The following is a 17,659-nucleotide window of genomic DNA, read 5'->3' as shown; positions in this document are numbered from 1 at the left end:
CCATGCTCCCTCCTTAGGCTCAAAAGCAAATTCTCTTCCTTGCCTCTTCTAACTTCTGGTGGCTGCCAGCATTACTTGGCTTGTGGATACACCCCTCCAATCTCTGTCTTCATAGTTACATTGCTTTCTCTTCTTCCTTTGTGTATGTCAAATCTCCCCCTATTTCCTTCTAAAAAGGAGTGTGCTATGATTATGTAGGGCCCGCTGGATAATCCAGGATTACCTCTCCTCCTCAAGAGCTCTAACTCAATCACACCCGTGAAGACAATCTTTCAAAAATAAAGAAACAATCACAGGTTCCAGGTAATAGCACCAATTATCTCTGGGGGCTTTTATTCAGCCCACAACCATAAGTTATGGATTTTTTAACATTAAAGCTTTCATCCACAAATTAATGACAATAACAAGAATCCCACTGTTGTCCAGATCTTATGCAGGTTGGCAAAACTAAGAAAGGCTTATCTTCTGATGAATCTCTAACATCCCTATCACTTACCCTCTGAGGGACTTAACTATATCTCCTTGAAGCTCGTCTTAAAAGATGTGGGATGGTCTCCGGTAATACACAGCAGGTAATTTAAATTCAGTGCCTCAAGATATTGTTTTCAACTTCCCTTCCCATCTTCCCTTCTGCAAGGGCAACTTAACCCCCAGTGCTACGGGCCCCTTCCATCCTGTTGCATCAGTCTCCAGCTGGGGCTGTTCCAGCCACATTGTTAGAGCAACATGATGAAAGATCTGCAGCGTCTGATGCAAAACTCTGCTCCCTCGGTGTCCTCTCACCCAACTAGCTGGCTTGGTCCCCTGCATGAGAACGCGGCTGCCTGACTGGGGAACACGTGCTGGTCCCCAGAGCTCCAGATCCTGGCTTTGAAAGCAACCGTAGGTCTTTACATGGGAAGCAGAACTCTGGAGAACTCTGCACACAGGTGGGTTCACCAGGGCGGTGAGGAAGGTAGGAAGGTGATGTACACGCCAGGAACTGGGGGGGGAGAACCAGCTTCGGTGGACCTGCCATGCTTTCCTGATTCATTGGCTCCAACCCAAATGGTCAGACGTTCCAGAGACAGCCTGGAACGTCTTGCCTATGAAATACCCAGTAGAGAGACTTGGTACTTTTGTTTTTCTTGTATGGTTAAGTATTATAAATGACGGTTAATAATATATATATAGAGAGAGAGAGAGAGAGAGAGGGAGGGAGCCTACTAGGAAAGTTTAATGCAAAACTTAACACTTTCCTACATTGTAGGCTCTAATGCTTCCCTACCAGTATTAAAACAAGCACGGGCAAGGGAGCAGTTACATTTCAATAGAACAACATCTCCCAGGACTTTCATTTACCACCCAGTGATTACTGCTCAGGGAAAGGATTAAAAATATATGTAAAGCATAACTCCAATTCCTCACAGTCCACCTGCTGGCTCCTTTCTGTAACCAGCATCATATTTACCAATGTAGTTTAAGCCAAGCATGAAAAGGTCAAGAATACCAATAAGTTTGTTACTTGGAGTGCTGACAAAGGACCTAATGGAGGAATTAAGCACCATGTCTGACCAGGCTCATTATACAAATATGCCCACCCTCCTGGAGGGCTGCTAGGAGGAACGACTGAGGTCATGTATCCAAGGGTACTTCGCAACGCGCCTGGCAAGTGGCAAAGGCCTGACAAATAGCAGCTACTGCTATCATTAGCACAACCGTGGGGCCCGCAGGGAAACTCCATCCAGTATTAGGCAAAGGGAGGAGGAAAAATGAGGCGAAAGGCACTGTAAGCGGTGGAGAGGTGGGGAGAACCAGGAGAGAAAAAGAGACACCAAGCATCAGACAAGTTTTACAAGTTTTTACAAGTTTTTTCCTCAGCCTAACTTCTACCCTAGATGCACAATCCAAAATGACTTTTTCTTTCAAATCTGATTGTTAGATGCTGCCAATTGAGCTAAAATGGTATATTTTAAATTTATGCCAGAAAACATTTTTCAAGACTGGAAATTCAGTTAGCTATATTTAGTTCCTTTTTTTCTTTTTTTTCAAAAATGAAAGACTCAGGTGATCATGTTTTCCACCTACTCGGTCCCAAGATTAAATCCTGGTGTGTGGTAGTTTCATGGACCATTTGCCTATCTGGAATACCTGGGAAATTGCCTGGTTGGGTAAAGCTCCCCTCTCCCGACTTAGGCAACCAAGACCTCCCTTGATCAACATAGTGAAACAGGTGATGTTTGCATCATCCCCACCGCTTTCGATGGAGAGGATAAAATACACAGCTGATGTTCATCACCAGTCTCTCCATGGGGAGTAGTGACACATGAGTGTCACTACTCTGTATACTTGTATACTCATTTGTGCCCTGTATTAATGCTTAGAGGTTTTGAAGAGCTTGTCAGCAAGAACCCATACAATAGTATTATGACATAATATAAATTAGAATAAGGAATCAGCAGCAGGGACAAAATAAAAATAGAAAATTGAGACTGAGGAAAGCCCAAGACAGCTTACAGAGAGCCTAGAATTTTGCCTCAATTTTAGCTAGAGAGAGGTTCCCAGGCAGCCAGCGCAGCAACCTAGGAGGCAGGGCCCATGAAGCAAAGCTCAGGCCTGGAAAGAAGAGAAAGGCAGGAGTCCCTGGAATCACAAGGCCGATTATAGGGCAAGAGCATACAGAAGGGTAAGGTCGAAGATCCTGTGAGTCTGGACTGGGGGTAGCCCGTGAGCTGGAAATATCCAACTTGATTTCCATTACTGCAACCTAACTCCACCCCATCCCTTTTAGTATGGCCCCAGGGACACACCGATGACTGGTTTCCAAAGACCCAGGGTGTAGACAGTCCAAGATGCTGGTTAAGGGTGCTTCCCATTTTAAGATGAAATGAAGAAGTGGTAAAAAAAATAAGCATGTGTTGGATACCTGTGGCAAAGCCAGGAATTTCCTCAGGAGACTGGGTCTACTCTAACACGGCAACAAATAAATGTAAGGTTGTGGCATTCTCTGCGGTGGATCACGGCTCTGATGCTCTTGGAACGGATTCTGCCTAAAGCAGGTGTTACCAATCATTCAGCAAGGGCAAAAACGAAAAAAAAATTTGCAGCAATACTCTCATGAGCAAAAGCTTTCCAGTGAACCTGCCTGGATGAATTAGGGGCACAAGGTGCCCCTAGAGAAACTACAGGAATTAGCCTGCAGCAGCAGTTACCAGATACAGAGCAATAAATTTTGAAAGATATCTGCCAAAAGAATAATTTTCATTTTAGAATGGTTAATGTCAAGCGGCTCTTAAAAAGAGAAAAACAATTAGCTCACAGGACCACCTGTGTGTGGCAAGCCCCTCCTGGCTCCTAACAAGAGGCTACAGATCAGGGGTGCCTGGGTGGCTCAGTTGTTAAGCATCTGCCTTCGGTTCAGGTCGTGATCCCGGGGTCCTGGGATTGAGCCCCGCATCAGGCTCCCTGCTCAGCAGGAAGCCTGTCTCTCCCTCTCCCCTTGCTTGTGTTCCCTTTCTCACTGTGTCTCTCTCTGTCAATAAAATATATAAAATCTTAGAAAAAAAAAAGCTACAGATCAGTGAACTAGAAGGTTTGCATATTTGGATTCTGTTATCTATAGCCAGGCATCCAGGTGATTGCACGGAAGTTTCAAATCATTGAAATATAATTTTGCACCTGGGTGAAAAGTAACAAAACCAAACAACCCCAAATTACTAACTAATTTCTTAGCAACCCATCCTGGCTAACCCTGTATGAATATACAGCGTACCAGGCTTCCCATTACATCTGAATTAATAGTATGATAGTTTTTGAGTGACTTGGACCCTCCAAGTGCCTCTTCTGATTCAAAAAGTGTGAGGAAGGAATCCCTAGGCTGTCTCTTCTTCAGTGTCCCTGTCCCTTATTTTCTTATAATAAGCAGAATAATGCTCCCCCAAAGAAATCCACATCCTAACATGAAGAACCTGTGAATTTGTTGGGTTACGTAGCACGTAGGAATTAAGGTTGACGGTGGAATTAAGTGGCTAATCGACCTTCAGCGGGGGAAGACTAACGTGGATTATTTTAGTGGGCCTGATGGAATCACAAGGTCCGTAAAAGTGGAAGAGGAAGACAGTCACAATCAGGGAGAGGGCATCATGAGAAAGTCTCAGCCAGGCTTTGCTGGCTTTGAGGATGGAAGGGGGCCAAGAACCAAGGAATGCAGACATTATCTAGAAGCTGGAAAAGGCAAGAAAACAGATTCTCCCTTGGCGCCTTTGGGAAGGAACCCGACTCTACAGACACCTTGATTTTAGTCCATTGAGACCCATTTTGGATTTCTGACTATGAGATAGTAAATTTGCTACTTTCCTAGTATTTTATTTCTCCCCAATTGCAACTCCTACATAACCTGAAAATTCTCCTCTTTCTTCCCAGACTTAACTGGTTCTTCAACCTTGAAAACACATTAGAATCACCTGCGGAGCTTCCAAAATACTGAATCCTGAGGCTCACACCCAGAAATTCTGATTTCGTGGATCTGGGTACAGCCCAGGAATCAGAAACTTTTAGAGCTCCCCAGATGATTCTTATGGGCAGGTGAGTTTGAGAACCACTGTCATAGAGAGGCTGTGACATGTTTTCATTAACCCCTCTGTATCTCTGCAGTTTTTGGTCTCATACTCTTCAGACCATACTGTTTATTAGAATCAAAAGCAGATGAAAGAGCAATAAAAAACATAAACTGTAATTCTTGACAGATTTCTCTACAGAGTAAATAGGGCGCATAACCAGCAGTAACAAGCCACACCTGAACTTTGCTTGCTCCTCGTGTAAAGCATTGACTGGCCCAGGACAGTGGGCTCCTAAACCCCTATGTATAGAGATCAGGGTTTACTTGCAAGGAACAGAGTCCATTGTAGCTAGTTTAAGCAAGAAAAATACGTATTACAGGCTACTGTAAAGGCCTGTATCATTGGGAAAGCGGAAGAACTAGCCTGCAAGTCAAGCTTTCAGGAACAAAAAAGCCACAATGCAGGAATGAGCCTCCAAAGGAGTTTCTGCCTCTGCCGTGATCAGGAAGCAGCTACAATGAGGAGCCTGCCCTCATGAGAAAGTTGCCGCAGGCTTGCATACAAACCCGCAGAAGGGAGGGCCCAATGTTCTGCCTCTTAGTACTCAAACCAACTGAGTTACTGGACACTGGTACCTATGGGGTAAAGCTGCCACGGGGAAAACAACAACAACAAAAAATTCCCCTGTGACTGTGCTTTTTAGAAAAAACCAAGCACAGCAGAGCATGGCCTCCACTCCTCTTCTGCCTTCCAAATCTTGTGCAAGTGTGTTTGATTGGCCCAGCTTGCATGACCTCCAAAATCTTAGCCGCAAGAGTCTGGGTAAAATGTTCTACTTTCCAACTTCTGCAGATTATGAAGGTTCACGGAAGAAAGCCTAAGTGGATATTGAGCACCAATCCACCATAAATGCCATAGACTGTTCCTCTGGGTCGTCAACATCCATACTGACATTCTCTCCATATTTAAACCTCCAAACGATAATAACTTAACTGTCCCTGTACTAAAAAAAATGTACTCCCCTCCCCTCAAAAGAGGAGACCCAAATTTCCATGAATCTCTGCATCTGTCTTTGGGTGATAGTCATTCCTTCTCCCGTTCAGTTTCAATTCCACCAGGATATTCATTGTACAGAAATTAACTTGTAAAATTAGCCATTGGTAGACCATACACAAAAATGTCAGGGTAAGGGAGGAAGAAATGGCTAATTATATAAAGTTTACATATCAGAGCAAGGAAGAGATCATTGGTGGTTATGACAGTTCCAGTTTCAGGTGCAAGTCTTATAACTCTTGTCCTCCACAGCCCCTTGTAAGTTACTTTTGCCCTCAGTCAGCATCACAGCTGGGCCAAGTTATTTAGCTGGGTGAGTCACCCAGATCTTCATTCCTGGTGAATCTAAACACTAGGGGATCCTGAATATACTTCTGTAGTCTTCCATTAAAGGTAGACTCACTGGGCACTTCATTCCAAGTGATCAATACACATTAAATATATAATTTAATATAACTCTTACCGCTGGGCATGGCACTACCATGAAATGCCCCAGAGAATCCCCTCCATTCCAAAAATACTTCTCGCTGCTCCCACCGTATAATGGCAATCCTATTTCCTCTTGATAACCGGGCTCAATCATCCAGCTGACCTGATAATGACCCCTCTTTTGCCTGTTGGTCCATTTGCCTATGGTACCCAGATGATGAGGGGCAGTCTCAAATTTCAGTTTAATGGAAAAAATTGATATCATGTGCCTCCTGGTGTTTTCATTGAGGGCCCAATATTAGTTACGTGATATTCCTGCCAAAAATGCATACCTGAATCTAATTATGAGGAAATGCTGTCAGGCTGTGGAAAGAGGGGCTTACAGACATCCACAAACCAGGTCAGTGTGTCTGACGGTGTCCAGTGCGATCCTGATAGATCAGCCATCTATTCATTCCTGGAAACCTCATGATCCGTTAACTACTCATGACCAATCAACTACCCAATTAGTTATCCCAGCTCTATTACCAGAAGCTGTTTCAACCTTGCATCTCCCATTTGTTGCTACTTGTCCTTCGCCACTCCAGGATCTCAACAGATCCACTGCAATCAAAATGCCCATTTCAAGAGCATTATCTCTCAGCATCATCCTGTCTTTACCCCTAACCTAGAGAGGACTCCACTGCAATACTTTTCAAGGATATATTTCTCACAATTTTGCTTCTCAATGCCTTAGTGAAAAGAGCACCCTCTGAGCCTCCTTAGTGAGTTACTGGGTCATATATGAAATACCTACTTTAATAGTTCTTTCTCTTAAGTGTTTAGATTCCTCCCCCTACATTATACCATGGATTTCTGACACCTGAATTTCCTTCCATGGAGGCCACCACTGAGTCCCATTTCCAGTCATTCAGCCAGGCCAAGAAGTACAACCATTACCATTGTACTAGAACAATGAACCCAGAGTCTTTGGGAAATGTACACACACCAAAAAAATTAAGCCAGATTTAAAGTTAAGTTTCTTCCTCTCTGGCCTAGATTCTCATAATCCATTCCCACACCTGTTCCCTAGGTTTTTGCTGATACAAATGAGCAAAGTTTTGCAATTCCTTGGGTATGTAAACATTTGCCTCATAAGCTAGACATTGTACTTGTCCTTCTGAGGACATACTGGTGTTTGACTACTTACAGATCTAGAACAATGAGTGGTAGGATATAGGGGCAGGAAGAAAACTGACATCCTCTTGCAAGGAAACTACCTCAGTAAGGTCATTACAGAGTCTCTAAGCAAAGCTGGACCAGCCTCATCAGACAGGGAAGGACAAGATGTTTCTACTGGCAATGGAGGTTCAGTGGAATTTTGGGGATCTTGGTAGGTTCAGCTGAATCCACCAAATAGTCCCAGTTCTCAGGGTCCCACTCCTTCCCAATCAATACCCAAAGTTTTACATAAAAGACCTAGTGGTTCTATGAGTTTAGATTGTCTTTTTATCATCAACCCACAGGATCAAATGGTATTTGATGTTAGAATGCATCAGCCCTGCAACTACATGAAATAAATGATACTTCTAGAAAGTCAGGGAAGCTTCTTGATCCTCTCATTGTGCCTCATGCCAATAACTTTAAGATCCTGAGCATATCATTTTCTTTCTTGAAGTTCTCCGATGTAGGTAAAACAGCCCCCCAACTCCACAGACCTTTTATTCCTTAATCTCACCATGATGGTCAGCAGGCACTCTACCAAAATCTTTGCCTCACTGGGCACTTCATTCCAAGTGATCAATATTTTAAGTCACTATTTCACCACTCCATGTCTTATACTGCCAATATTCCATATTCTAATGGTATCATAATCATTGCTACTTTCAAACCCCATCAAGTCAGGAAAAAACAAATCCAAATTTCCATTTTTTTTTTAGAGTCTGTTGCCTATAACCCTCCTGGTACCAATCACAGTCATGGACAGGGTTCAGTTCCCGAAAACATAAGCCATTCTAGCAAGTTGAAGAATGAAAAAAAAAATTATTATAGGGCATTAAAAAGCTCACTGAATCATTAGGAGAGTCAAGGATTTAGGTTGACATTTCAGAAATGGCTCCCAAAACTATATGGTAGAATTGGATCACCAAGGGAGCTCTTGGTTCTCCCAAGATTAGGAAGCTGCCATCTCCTAAAGAATATGACTGCCAAAGTCCAGAAGCCAGCACAGTGGAGTGGCCTTCATGGACAGGAAGCTGCTGCTACACCAAACCAGACATGTTCTAATCCTCACTTGCAAAATGAGTTTTCTGTGCCTGCCTCTTGACACCCACAAACTTCTGCTAATGCTGCTGCAGAAAATTCATATACCTCCATGACCAAACTTTTAGAAGAAAAAACAGAAACAGCAAAAACCCAGCCTCTGCCTCATTTCTCCCTTTGAAACATTGCACCAGTGCAACATAATGGGAGGACTTAAATCACAGCCAGAGCCCTGAGGGTAGGGTAGTCTGGGAAGTGGGGTGTTTGGCTCTCCAGCCACTAGAGTGCAAGAAGGCATATTAGAAGGCAGGTGGAGTAGATCGTAGGAGCAGAGCTAGTAACAAACCCATCACAAACCCCAAATACTAAATTCTCATCTGAAGCTCTGACAAAGAACTTTTGTAGATGTAACTGTTTGCAACCAGTGAGTCCACTGCTTACATTTCTTTATATTCTCCACATACCTATATAATCCCTCAACAGTCTCAGATAAACTATAAATTCCAATTGATTGAATGATTGGCTTAGAATATGTTGTAACAGAGAAAGGCGCTTATTTTTATTTTTCTGACTCATTGCTAGAAGTCACTGGGTAATGTCTCCTCCACACAGCTGCAGCACAAAATATTTGCTGTTTATCTTGATGAGATGCCAGAAGGTCTTCTGAATCATCTGAGTAACAATAAATTATATTTGGTAGCATTGTAGATGAAGTACATTGTACAATATACTCATTTCTGGAAACTGATATGGGGAACCAATACACCCCTTTTTTTCCATTCACTTGAGAAAATAGAGAGTTTACTGTCTTAAGGAAAGTCACACTTTCACGGCCTCTTGCCTTTAAGTCAATAATGTGCCTTACAGAAGAATCCCAGTAGAGATGAACAGTCTATCTTCTCCAAGATATCCCCTTTCTTATCATGCATTCAGTTGTCTTGAAACTCCCAAAGTCTCTGGAGTAATTGTTTTGCCTGAAACAGAGAACATCTTTGTGTTTCTCAAAGGAACAACTGACCCAGAGAACTATAGCCCCCTCCTTCAAATTCTGCTCTCAGCACCAAGACCTATTGGTTTGTGGTATATAAATACCCAATTCACACAGTGTGCCAAGTGTTGGCCAGAACCCAAAACTTGCACAGCTCCCTGGCCTGCTCAGAATTTGGGAGGGCAAAGATCATCCTGTCCATTCCCCCTGTCTTCAGTCAGGACTATGCAAAATTAATCCTGACCTACAGAAACTGGTCGTAACCTGGGAATGACAGTAAATAGCCAATTTATTCTCAAGTCTCCCCTGTTACTTCCTGTGAAAAGGTTTCATTTCAGAACCACCAAGGATACCTTGACAAGACCCATATAGCCCCCTAAATGATTCTTCACTGACTACTTGTTTTACTTACAAAGTTAAGGATCTAGGAGGCAGTCCATTGCAAGCAAGTAGGATACATTGCCACGAGCAGACCAGATCTCTCTGCAAACAAAAAAGGAAAGAAAGGAAATGGAGCTCATTATTGTAGTAATTCCTCCTGAAACACTAGAATAATTGCCTCGACCTGGAGTGGAGACTGATTACAGCTTAGTAGCTGTTCTGGGCATGGATTAAGTGCATTCTTCAGAGTAGAAGAGTCTTCCATTCCACATCCCTGCTACAAACTTCATGCTCCTCAGCAATGCAGGTATAAGCCCCTCCACTTTCTTTCGTTAAACACAGTCAGATCCAAACTTTCCTGTCTAACCCTAAACTCTCAAGGCTTTTCTATCAAGGAATGCTAGCCCCCCCCCCCCCCCCGAGGAACTGGCACAAGATGGAGGATAATGGCTCCAAGGAAGGTGTTTACTATGGTTTTATTTTTAAAAGCAACCATGGACAATTAGATGTCATTTATACTCCTTTTTAAGAAGTCAGGGCAGGAGTAAGAATAACTCCTCAGGATCTCTTGCTAGAACCCTGTCTGGCCCTCAAGGAAAGCCCAGCTGTGTCTTGTCCCTTTGTGGCATCTGCCTGTCATTGCTTCCAACTCCCTTCCCCAACACGCACCAAGGGAGGCTTCCGCATACGCCTGCCTTGCTGACCTAATTTGTGCATTGCATTCTCCCTCTTTTTACTGTCCTACCCCCAACACACACACACACACACACACACACACACACACGATCCTCTATCATGACCCCAACATAATCATAAAAAGCAAAAGCAATGACTTCAGAGGCACCTGGCTGGCACAGTTGGTTAAGCATCCGACTCTTGGTTTCAGCTCAGGGTCATGAGATCAAGCCCTACCTGGGACTCTGCACTCAGCATGGGTTAAGACTCTCTCTCCCTCTCCCTCTGTCCTTTCTCTCTCTCTTTCTTTCTCTCTCTCTCTCTCTCTCTCTCTCCCCCATCTTAAAAAAAAGCAATGGCTTCAGAGCTAAATTGTGGGGGCTCCGATTATGGCTCCACCATATGCAAAGTGTTGGACAAGTTCGATGCCTCAACTTCTTAGTCTGTAAAATGAAGATAATAATAGCATCTACCATAAAGAGTTGCTTTTGAAGGTTAAATTATGAACGCTATTCAAGTGCTCAGAAAAATGTCTGGCATAAGGTGGTACCCAATACATATAACTCTTATTATAGATGGTGTATTGAGTCTTTACATTCCCTTCCTGTCCTAACGAATAGTGAAGTACTACATGTTGGCTATGCCCCCATCTCCCTTCAGAGGAGAGTGGTCATGGGTAGTTCTTTCTTTATTAAGATACTATAGCTGACAGTCATTGATCCAAAAATGAGTGCCCAGGACTGAGACAACCACATGTACATAAGATGAACATGAGCAAGACTATTGCCAAGGAGATGACTTGATAGGTCATCATAGATGCTACCTAATTGGAGCACTCCATATTAAGTGGTGACAACCCAGCCTAATCAGAACTTCTCTCTTGGAAAGTTGGAATGTAAAAACACACAGCGAAGAAAGCGATAGAGGCCTTTTTGAAAGACATTGAAAAGATGACCAGATCACTAACAGGGCAACCATATTCTGAATGGCAGTTATTCACTGAGTATTCATGAAGCCAGCTGAACATATAAGCCTGGGAAGCAGAGGATCCAGTGATGGCTTAGGTGCTGAGGTAATTCCCCACGTTACTTCCCTACCAGTACATCTTTTTCTTTTAAAACCTATCTCCTAACCTGTAATTTTCCAACTTTAGTGTTGAGAGAAGCCTGTGAAATTTGTTAAAATGTAGATTCCTGGACCCCTTCCCTAGAGATTCTGATTCAATAGAACTGGAGTGGAGCTTCAGACATAGAGGGTCACTATTTGTGGCCACGCAGGTTATCCACTGTACTCCACCAGGTTCACCTTCAGACTGACGATGATGTGAATGCCTGAGAGTTGTGCAGTGCACAACCTGCCCAGCTAAATGTAGCAGCCATGAATAGACCTCATGTAAGTGGCTCCAAGTTCACACTAAGGAATACTGAAGGTAACTTGGATCTGTTCCTTTTTTGCCATCTAAAAGAATCCAACAAATACTAGTTTCCTGGTGATCCACCTGGGTCCTAGTTACTGTTCATACTTACAAGGTAGCTACAGCTGGGCAGGACTGAAGCAGAGAGGGAAAAGGATAGGCAGAGAAAGGACCAGTGCATTTGTGTTTCACTATATACAGAAAGCTTCAACAAGAGGCTTGAAGTCTAGTCTAAATATATGTCCCTTCTGAGTGCTACTGGCTGTGAAGCAATTGGAATGAAACCAAATACAAAGAGTGCAGAATGAATTGCTGATGAAACCCTTACAACACCCTGAGGCACTGGCATTGTGTTCCCAGCTCCCTGCCCCTCGTTGTAGACTTGCTTTCCAAGGCCCATTAATTGGTGAGGGTCTTGATGTAGTTAGGAAGTAGTAAGATGCCATAAGCCCCTAAAAAAAAAAAAAGATTGTGCTTCTATAGAAAGGATTTTTTTTTACTTTTTATTTAAACTCCAGTTAGTTAACATACAGTGTAATCTCAGTTTTGAGTGTACAATATAGTGATTCAACACTTCCAGGCATCACCCAGTGCTCATCACAAGTGCCCTCCTTAATCCCCATCACCTATTTAACCCATCTCCCACCCACCTCCCCTCTGGTAACCATCAGTTTGTTCTCTATAGTTCACAGTCTCTTTCTTGGTTTGCCTCTCTTTCTTCCCCCTTTGCTCATTTGTTTTGTTTCTTAAATTCCACATATGTGTGAAATCATGTGGTATTTGTCTTTCTCTGACTTATTTTGCTTAGCATAATACTCTCTAGCTCCATCCATGTCATTCTAATGGCAAGATTTCATTCTTTTTTATGGCTGAGTAATATTCCATTATATATATATAATATATATATATTATATATAATATATATATTATATATATATCTCACATCTTCTTTATCCATTCTGAGATCTATGGACACTTGGACTCCTCCCATAATTTGGCTATTGTAAATAATGCTGCAATAAACATCAGGGTGCATGTATCCCTTTGAATTAGTATTTTTGTATTCTTTGGGTAAATACCCACTAGTACAATTACTGGATTGTAGGGTAGTTCTGTTTTTAACTTTTTGAGGAACCTCCATACTCTTTTCCACAGTGGCTGCACCAGTTTGCATTTCCATCTGCAGTGCATGAGGGTTCCTTTTTCTCCTCATCCTCACGAACACTTGTTGTTTCTTGTGTTGTTGATTTTAGCCATTCTGACAGGTGTGAGGTAATATCTCATTGTGGTTTTGATTTGCATTTCCCTGATGATGAGTGATGTTGAGCATCTTTTCATGTGTCTGTTGGCCATCTGGATGGCTTCTTTGGAGAAATGTCTGTTCATGTCTTCTGCCCATGTTTTAATTGGATTATTTGTTTTTTGGGTGTTGAGTTTATAAATTCTTTATCTATTTTGGATATTAACCCTTTATCAGATATGTCATTTGCAAATATCTTCTCCCATTCTATAGGTTGTCTTTCAGTTTTGTTGATGGTTTCCTTTGCTATGAGGAAGCTTTTCATTTTAATGTAGTCCCAATAGTGTATTTTTTATTTTGTTTCCCTTGCTTCAGGAGAAATATCTAGACAGAAGTTGCTATAGCTGATATCAAAGAAGTTACTGCCTTGTTCACTAAAGAAAGGACTTATCTATCAAGTGAGTTCAAGTCAACAGGTTTTTGGTGAGCACAGTTATGTACTGATGGAATAATAAAAAAAAAAAAATTAGAAAGCTCCCTCCAAGCTACTCAAGAAGAGAAGTGTCTCTTGTGAAGAAGAGGGACATGATTAAAACATGTATAGAAACTGGAGGACAACCAAGAGAATATGTCATCAAGTACAAAGTACTGAGACTGTACATGAATTAGAGTTCAGGAAACCAAGAGACCAGTGAGGCTGCATAATGCCACATGGAGGCAATTGAAGAATATCCTAACAGCTACTTTTGTAAATAGTAGAGGTATCTGAGGTTTGAAAGGAGAAACACACTTGCTCATTTTCCTGTTGACTGGCATTTCTTTTGATCCCAGCACTGGACTTGGTCATGTCCACTTCACATGCTCCGAACCAGTATTTTACTCTGATTTTCTGGAGTACACCTCACTTCTGCTGCAGGTTTGCATTGGCTTCTCAGACACCTGGTCTGGGACACCTATGGGAACCACCCAGGACTTGTGAGATCCTGGCAATGTGAGGGAGAGAACATGTGGGGGCAATCCTTAACCAGTCAAGGATGGGAGCTTGCAGATGCCTGCCCCACTTGTGTCCCTTGAGTGGACAGTTCTGAGAGGCATTTGTCATGGCACTCAGTCCCAGAAGGAACAGGCCCCAGTTTCCCACAGCTGTGACCAAACTCGATAACACACTTTGTATGAACTGGCTTCCCCTCTTGCCTTGTTTTCCCTTTTCCCCATCCCCCACTCCAGTTCCCAGAGCTCACTTCCCAAAGGACCTGCATACAATCCCTTGTCCCAGTTCCTCTTTCTGGAAGGAACCCTGGTTTAAACAATCTCTTAGAGAGATAATGGTTTCTGATTTCTGGTATTTTATGCTCAATTTGCAGAGAACTCTGACACAGGCCTTCGGCCCCAAGCACACTCATCTCTGGAAGGTCCAAACTAAAATGTGCTGTGTGTTTGATCTGAGGTTTTGCCAAAGACTCAGAATATGAGGGCAAGGAGCAGAAGAGAGCGTTTTATATTTCCCAAGTCCCTGCTATGTGCCCCTACTGTGCTATGTGTGTTTGTATATTATTGTCACATAAATCTGACGAGGTAAGTAGAATTTTTTTTTAAGAAGAGGAAACTTCTTGGACAGAACAAGAAGTGACAGAATCAGGATCTGAATTCAAGTCTAAGGACCCCAAAGTCTATATTTTGCCCCATTTACCACATATTTTTCTCCCACATACTATTTAACGCATGGGGTTCGGTACCTCTTTCTCAAGTGTCTCAGTGGTCTTCGTATTTTTGTTGTTGTTGGTTTTTCAGTTTTGGAACGAGAAATTAGTGACCTGCAGCAATGAGTCGGCACTTCAATCTCTCCGGGTTGGGGGACAGAGTTGGCCCTTTAAGCAAGAGTGAAAACTCAGAACATAGAAAGCTGCTGATGTCTGTATGCTACACCCAAGGATTTCAAGCCAGCTTCAGTTTGGCTCTGAGAACTACAAGGCAGCTGTCTGGCTGGTAATGAACACAGAACATGAGTCAGGACTATCATGGCTCTGGGCTCAATGCTGAGCACACAGTCGGTACACATGAAACATTTGCCAAACTACCTGTAAGGTCTGAGAGCCAAGGCTCCATTTCTCTCCAAGGGCCTGCCAAAAGTAAACTGTGGGGGGCCACATAACACATTTCAATGCTCTCTACACTGAGCCCCACTTGTAACTTTTACATGTCAGACCCCAGAATAACAGGGATCTAAATACATTTATGGAAGCCACACAGTAGCATTTTGAGGCTGAGAAGCCCCCTCCTTTGTGATCACATCGCTTCTGAAACCCAACTCACAGCTCTTTGAGCTGTCACTCTTAATACTGCTCCTACAGGATGAACTAGATCCCCACTGCTTTATGTCATCCTCTGTGCTCCCTGTTTTTGTGTTTATTTACTAATTGGCTGACTCTGGTTGTTTCTTATTGATTTACAAGTCAACTCAGAAAAAGTGATTCAAGTGTAAGGTATTGAAGGCGTGGATCTTTATTCTCACACTGCTACTTTGGTCACCGAGACCATGTCATCACTGGGAATATCCATTCACCTTGTATCTCCCAAACTTGGTAAGGAAGGGATCAGAATCATTAAACCTCCTAGAGTAGACAATGCCACATTCATTCATTCACTTATTGAGACAGAAGGACGTTATCTCCTACACAAAGAAAAGTTGGGGGACACCTGGCGGGCTCAGTTGGTAGAGCATGCAACTCTAAATCTCAGGGTCATGAGTTCAAGCCCCACACTGGGTATGTAGCCTACTTTAAAAAATTTTTTTAAATTTCATTAAAGTTTAAAACAAAAGAAAAGTAGTGACTTTAATAACTGTAATCAATTTTCTTGAGCACTAGGGTGCCATGGAGTTAGGACTCTCTGCAGTGTTTCTCAAACTGCAGTCCTTTCAACCAACTGCAGCAGAATTCCCTGGAATGATTATAAATATAGATTCCTGGAATCCAACCCAGACTTAATGTAACAGAATTTGGTTTTTGGTTTTTTACAAGGTTACTGTTAACCAGGAGATTCTCATCCCACTAAAGTTCAAGACCCCCAAGATCTATGAGGACTTACATGCCCTACGTTGCCAAGCAAAAATTTTATTAGTGGACATCACCTCTGCCTTGTCCAGTTCAGACCCCCCAGGCCAGTTCTGGCACTGTGGCACCTCATCTTCCTTCAGTACATGAATACTCAAGTCAATGTACTGATGGGGGTGAAAAACTGAGAAGAGAAGAAAAATCAAGAAAATACAATCCAAGAAATTCACTGATGAACTCAGGAGGAAAATGCCCCAAGAATAACCAATGACAGTTAAGTCACTGCCAACCCATATTTCCAGCTATTTCCCACATCTGTGTATGGCCCTTAATAACCTCCTGCAGGTATCCCATTTTGGTTCCAAAACTATAATTATCCAGTTTATACTATGGAAGCAGGGAAGAGTTAACCCCAACTGTCTAATTCCTATTGGGAATGTAGGAAACATTTGGCTTTATATCAAAGCTGTGTGTTATAATTTGTGAGGTGATTTATGGCTTCCAACATCCTTTAAGGAGAATACCCCATTTAAACTTTGCATTGTTGGAGATATCAAAATTATAATGTATAGACTAAGAAGGTTAACAGCAAGCCAGAATTTAGTTATCTCCTCAAATAGTTTCTTTTAAACCAAATGAGGTCTTGAAAACAAGCTCAGAAGACACTCTTCAGCAAGGACGGAGGAACATGCATACTCTGACTCACAGACTGAGTTTTTCCAGACAGTCCTGATCTCCAGGCACATACTCAATGGCAAAAAAAAAAAAAAAAAAATCATGATTTGCCAGAATGAAAATTAGCTTCTCTGATTCACTGGGTTTGAGTGTTTAAATTTTGTTAATCAAAGTACCTGGTATAGATCACATTCCATGAGACATGACATGTCTTAAATCACTTCCTGAATTTATTCAGATCTGCCTGTTGAAGAAAGGTTCACTCTCATATATAATGCCCTTGACCACAAATAAAGTCTTTGCCATCTGTTTTCACACTAGGAAAACACTATTTGGATTCAGTGATGAAATAAAAAAAAATCATAGTCACATAAATCCAAGTTTTGTTCTCTTACCCTGGGATCACTCCAGCTGAAATTACAAGAAAAAGGACTTTGTTAATTAAAAAGATGAAGTGTGAACATGTGTTATTCAAGAATATTGATACATCCACCTACATCTCCAAATTATTAACATTCTCATAGCCCTTGGTTTTTATTTGTTTATTGGCAATGAGAGCTTTTTTAAATCAGGGCTTCAGATATATCATTTTATCAGGCTCCCGTAATACTTCAGAGGGTAGAGGGAGATGCCTTTATTTTTTGTAGCTCCTATTTAGTTTGTGAACCAAATATTTCAAGGATATTTATCACCACTGGGTGTCTTATTGGAATGGGAAAACATAAGCAGGCTAGGTCACCAAAGAACTAGAGAAGAGGATTTAAACTGGTTAGACAAAGGAAGTATCATTATCGTGGTTGATAAAAATGAATACTGCATCCTTCAATCCCACGCCATTGATGACCTCTGCTCTGGATTATGGGGGACACTGATCAAGGGCAAATACACAGTCTCCAATACAGCCTGGAGTTTCAGTATCAAACTCCTAGCCCTACCCTGGGGAGCTAAGTTTTGAGGACCTTCTCCCCACCC

At 42.2% G+C, this 17,659-nt stretch overlaps 1 long non-coding RNA gene across 1 annotated transcript; it reads left to right on the top strand.

The window, feature by feature from the left end:
* Positions 1 to 561: 561 nt before the first annotated feature.
* LOC135365446 (uncharacterized) lies at positions 562 to 15,966 on the top strand. The gene is made up of 3 exons (XR_010413329.1): positions 562 to 929; positions 14,324 to 14,534; positions 14,751 to 15,966. It is a non-coding gene; the product is annotated as an uncharacterized LOC135365446 (long non-coding RNA).
* The last annotated feature ends 1,693 nt before the right edge of the window (positions 15,967 to 17,659 follow it).

The sequence above is a fragment of the Mirounga angustirostris genome, unplaced genomic scaffold, assembly GCF_029215605.1.
Source record: "Mirounga angustirostris isolate CCGP_5_RB_7025 unplaced genomic scaffold, mMirAng1.0.hap1 SCAF_7, whole genome shotgun sequence".
NCBI lineage: Eukaryota > Metazoa > Chordata > Mammalia > Carnivora > Phocidae > Mirounga > Mirounga angustirostris.
The sequence above is the reverse complement of the archived record's forward strand: the minus strand, read 5'-3'. Positions and strand labels throughout refer to the sequence as shown.